Here is a 6,000-nt window from a genome sequence, read left to right on the forward strand (position 1 = left end):
TTTCCAAGGAACCTCTATAATGCTTTCCAAATTGGCCACACCAATTTGCAGTCCCACCAGCAATGTACAAGTGTACCCTTTTCCCCACATCCTCGCCAGCACTTGTTGTTGTTTGACTTTATAAAGGCTGACAGTCTTACTGGAGTGAGATGGTATCTTAGGGTGGTTTTGATTTGCATTTCTCTGACTACTAGAGATGGTGAGCATTTTTTCATGCACTTGTTGATTGATTATATGTCCTCCTCTGAGAAGTGTCTGTTCAGGTCCTTGGCCCATTTGTTGATTGGGTTATTTGTTTTCTTATTGTTTAATTTTTTGAGTTCTTTGTATACTCTGGATATTAGGGCTCTATCTGAAGTATGAGGAGTAAAGATTTGTTCCCAGGATGTAGGCTCCCTATTTACCTCTCTTATTGTTTCTCTTGCTGAGAAAAACTTTTTAGTTTGAGTAAGTCCCATTTGTTGATTCTTGTTGTTAACTCTTGTGCTATGGGTGTCCTATTAAGGAATTTGGAGCCCGACCCCACAATATGTAGATTGGAGCCAACTTTTTCTTCTGTTTTGATATCAAGCTCCTTGATCCATTTTGAGTTAACTTTTGTGCATGGTGAGAGAAAGGGATTCAGATTTATTTTGTTACATATGGATTTCCAGTTTTCCCAGCACCATTTGTTGAAGATGCTATCCTTTCTCCATTGCATGCTTTTAGCCCCTTTGTCAAATGTAAGATAGTTGTAATTTTGTGGATCGGTCTCTGTGTCCTCTATTCTGTACCATTGGTCCACCCACCTATTTTGGTACCAGTACCATGCTGTTTTTGTTACTATTGCTCTGTTGGTATCGCTATACCACCTGATTTACTCTTCCTGCTTAGAATTGCTTCTGCTATTCTGGGTCTTTTATTTTTGCATATGAATTTCATGATTGCTTTATCTATTTCTACAAGCAATGCCTTTGGGATTTTGATTGGCATTGCATTAAACCTATAGAGAACTTTTGGTAATATTGCCATTTTGATGATGTTAGTTCTGCCTATCCATGAACAGGGTATATTTTTCCATCTTCTAAGATCTTCTTCTATTTCTCTCTTTAGGGTTCTGTAGTTTTCATTGTATAAATCTTTCATCTCTTTTGTTAAGTTGATTCCCAAGTATTTTATTTTATTTTTTGAGGACATTGTGAATGGGGTGGTTGTCCTCATTTCCATTTCAGAAGATTTGTTGCTGATATACAGGAATGCCTTTGATTTATGCGTGTTGATTTTATATCCTGCCACTTTGCTGAATTCATTTATTAGCTCTAGTAGTTTCTTTGTAGATCTTTTTGGGTCTTCTAGTTATAGGATCATGTCATCCACAAATCTTGATAATTTAAGTTCTTCTTTCCCTATCTTTATGCCTGTAATTTCTTTCATCTGTCTAATTGCTCTGGCCAGTATTTTGAGAACTATATTGAATAGAAGTGGCGAGAGAGGGCATCCCTGGCTTGTTCCAGATTTTAGAGGGAATGCCTTCAATTTTTCTCCATTTAGAATGATGCTAGCCTGAGGCTTAGCATAGATAACTTTTACAATGTTGAGGTAAGTTCCTGTTATCCCTAGTTTTTCTAGTGTTTTGAACATAAAGGGATGCTGTACTTTGTCGAATGCTTTTTTTCTGCATCTATCGAGGTGATCATATGGTTCTTATCTTTAAGTCTATTGATGTGGTGAATAACATTTATTGATTTCTGTATATTGAACCAGACTTGCATCCCAGGGATGAATCCTACTTGATCATGGTGCACATTTTTTTAATATGTTTTTGTATCTGATTCGCCAGAATTTTATTGAGGATTTTTGCATCAAGGTTCATTAGAGATATTGGTCTGTAGTTTTCTTTCTTTCAAGTGTCTTAGTCTGGTTTTGGGATCAGGGTGATGTTGGCCTCATAGAATGAATTTGGAAGAGCTCCCTCTTTTTCTATTTCCTGAAATAACTTGAAAAGTATTGGTATTAATTCTTCTTTAAAGGTTTTGTAAAACTCCACTGTATACCCATCTGATCCTGGGCTTTTCTGGGTTGGTAGTCTTTTGATGGCTTCTTCTATTTCCTCCATTGTTATTGGTCTGTTTAAATTGTGTGTATCCTCCTGACTCAATCTGGGCAAATCATATGACTTAGGAAATTTATCGATTTCTTCACTATCTTCTATTTTATTGGAATATAGGGTTTCAAAATAATTTCTAATTGTCTTCTGTATTTCTGTAGCATCTATTGTGATATTGCCTTTTTCATCCCATATGTTAGTAATTTGAGTTCTCTCTCTTCTTCTCTTCGTTAGCATGGCTAAGGGTCTGTTGATCTTATTTATTTTTTTCAAAGAATCAACTTTTAGTTTTGTCAATTTTTTCAATAGTTTCTTTTGTTTCAATTTTGTTGATTTCCATTCTGAATTTAATTATTTCTTGCCTTCTGCTACATTTGCTGTTCTTTTGCTCTTCCTTTTCTAGGGTTTTGAGATAAAATGTGAGCTCCTTTATTTGTTGGTTTTTTTCTTTTTTTGAGGAATGAACTCCAGGCAATGAATTTCCCTCTTAAAACTGCTTTTTTTGTGTCCCATAGATTCCAATATGTTGTGTCTATATTTTCATTTATCTCTAAGAATTTTTTGATTTCCTCCTTTATGTCTTCTATAACCCATTGATCATTCAGTAACATATTTCTCATTTTCCAGGTGATGCAGGATTTTTCTTTCCTTCTTTTATCATTGATTTCCAGTTTCATTCCATTCTGATCAGATAAGATGCATGGTATTATCTCCACACCTTTATATTTACTAAAGGTTGCCCTATGGCATAATATATGGTCTATCTTTGAGAAGGATTCATGTGCTGCTGAGAAAAATGTATATCCACTTGATGATGGTTGGTATATTCTATATATGTCAGTTATTAATTGTGTTATTGAGTTCTATAGTTTCTTTATTCAACTTTTGTTTGGAGGATCTGTCCACTGGTGAGAGAGGTGTGTTGAAGTCACCCATAATTATTGTGTTGTGGTCTATTTGATTCTTGAACTTGAGGAGAGTTTGTTTTATGAATGTTGCAGCACCATTATTTGGTGTATACATATTGATAATTGTTATGTCTTGTTGGTGAATGGTTCCCTTTAACAGTATATAGTGTCCTTCTTTATCCCTTTTGATTAACTTAGGTTTGAAGTTGATTTTATTCGATATGAATATGGCCACTCCTGCTTGCTTCTGAGGACCATGTGAGTGGTATGATTTTTCCCAACCTTTCATCTTCAGCCTGTGAATGTCTTTTCCTATCATATGAGTCTCCAGAAGGCAGCATATCGTTGGATCCATTTTTTAATCCAAGTTACTAGCCTATGTCGCTTAATTGGTGAATTTAAGCCATTAATGTTTAGGGTTACTATTGATATATGGTTTGTACTTCCAGTCATGTTTGTTTGTTTATTTATTTATTTATTTAAATTTGGCTTGTTTTTCCTCTTTGATTATTTTCCCCTCTTTACTGAGTTACCTCCCACTGTTGGTTTTGGGTGCTGTTTTTCATTTCCTCTTCTTGTAGTGTTTTGCTCAAAATGCTTTGCAGTACTGGTTTTCTGGCTGTGAATTCTTTTAACTTTTGTTTTCCGTGAAATATTTTAATTTCCTTGTCAAACCTGAAGCTTAATTTTGCTGGATACAATATTCTTGGTTGGAATCCACTATTTTTCAGTGTTTGAAATACGTTGTTCCAGGATCTTCTCGCTTTCAACGTCTGTGATGAAAATTCAGCCATTAACCTAATTGGTTTACCCTGAATGTAATCTGCCTCCTTTCTCTTGTAGCTTTTAATATTCTCTCCTTGTTCTGTATGTTGGATATCTTCATAATAATGTGTCTTGGAGTTGGTCTATTATGGTTTTGTATGTTTGGGGTCCTGTAGGCTTCCAGGATTTGGCAATCCGTTCCATCTTTCATGTCTGGAGAGTTTTCTAAAATTATTTCATTCAACAGTTTCTCATTCTTTTGATTTGGACCTCTATCCTTCCTCTATCCCAATGACGCTTAAGTTTGGTTTTTTTATGACATCCCATATCTCTTGGATGTTTTGCTCATGGTTTCTTACCAGCCTTTCTGCGTTGACTATACTCTTTTCGAATTGATATACTTTGTCTTCATTATCTGATGTTCTGACTTCTACTTGATCTAGTCTACTTGTAATATTCTCATTTGAGTTTTTGATTTGGTTTATGGTTTCCTGCATTTCTAGGATTACTGTTTGATTTTTTTTAAAATCTCTATCTCCTGGTAGCATTGATTTTTGATTCTTGAATCTGTTTATGTAATTCATTTTCAATGTATTCTTTCATTGTTTGGACTTGCTGTCTAATAACTTCTTTAAGATTTCATTCCATCTGAGTCAGGTGTGCCTTGAGTTCTTTATCTGTCCATTTTTTTGATGCCTCTAGGTTCTCCTGTAAATTTAAGTTATCCTGCATTGTTTGTAATCCTTTTTTCCCTTGTTTTTTCGTGGTGTTCTCGTTACTTTCCAACTCTGTTTGACTGCTGTGTTTCTGTTTTCTCCTATAAATTTGTTTTGGTTTTGTATATCTTTGTGGTCTCTCTTTTGGGGTGGGAGACTATGTCTAGATATGTTGGGCTTTATTGTAATTTAAAGCAGATTCATTCATTTCATAAAAGGCTTACGGATTCTGTAGGCATATAGAGATCTGTTGTTTGGTCTTAGGACTTTATGTTTAGGTTGGGTGCTATGATGGTATGAAGGTTAGTATGTCTTGGCTACTTTGGAAGATTGCTCTACTGAAGGGGAATATTAACAGGTGAATGGATCAGGGTATTTGGTAGTAGCTAGGGACTTAGGAGCACTATAGACAGCCTTGGAACATTCACCTATTTGCGTTTAGAAAATTACACGTAATGAAAATCGTAATGCTTGGGATGAAAGTTAGGGAGAAGGGGAAGGTAGAAGTCCTTAAAGAGAAAGAGGGAGAGAAAAATAGGTAGAATATAGGTGAATGAAAAGAACAATTAAAATTGAAAAGGGAAAAGAAAAAAATAAACGATAAATGCAGTCTTAGAGTTCTATTTTCTTCTCTTCCAGTAGGTGGAGCTGTGCCCTCCAAGCCGAGCTTCTGCCCTCTATATGCTGGAAAAAATCCCTGTAAGGCGGCTCCTCTTCCCCTACTGGGCAGCTCTCCAAACCTGATAGCCCAGGGCCGTTTCTCGTCTCCAGCCCCTCCCCCCCTTTCTCCTGCCAGCCAGCCAGGCCCCACTCACCCGGTGCGATCTCCACAGATCTAGTTACACTTGCAGCCCCCTGAGTGCCCTGTTCTCCCAAACGACTGAGCACTCTCTCTGTTTGCCATTCACTCAGACCCCAAGGTTGTGGAGCAGGTAATCTGGGAACCATCAGCTTATTTTGCCTAGACCCCTTGGTGGCCACGCACCCAGGAGCTGGCGGCTAAGGCCTTGGGTGTCGCTGCTGGTGGTAGGGGGAGTTGGGGGTTGGGAGTCCCCTTTGCTTCCCTCGGCCCCTACAGTCACGCCCACGGAGCTCTGGGGAGAGATTTTTGAGGTTTCCCAGGTGTATGTATCTGGTGGGGATAGAAGTCACACATCTGCTGAAGCCGATTCCACTGGGAAGGGATCCCATCCGCCAAACTCTGGTGACGACAGCTCTCTGCTATGGCGGCCTCCGGACTGCTTGCAGGATGTCCAATGGGAGGGGTGGGTCTGGCCTGTCTCTGGTCTGTCCAGGTCTCAGTTCTTGGTCTGCTGTTTCATGGAGGCTTGGTTAGCAACCACTTCGAAGGGTCCAACTCTTCGTTTCTCTATGCAGCTCATGGTCTCCAGCAATGCTGAAACGCCTCCATCTTCGGCTGGTCGCCAGACAGCTGGCCAGCACCTCCGCATGCAGGGTGGCTGAGATTCACCCATACCAGGGCAAGCTGTCACCTCCAATAAGCCCAAACTCCCCGCCTAGGTCT

Source organism: Ictidomys tridecemlineatus, chromosome 3, assembly GCF_052094955.1.
Source record: "Ictidomys tridecemlineatus isolate mIctTri1 chromosome 3, mIctTri1.hap1, whole genome shotgun sequence".
Lineage (NCBI taxonomy): Eukaryota > Metazoa > Chordata > Mammalia > Rodentia > Sciuridae > Ictidomys > Ictidomys tridecemlineatus.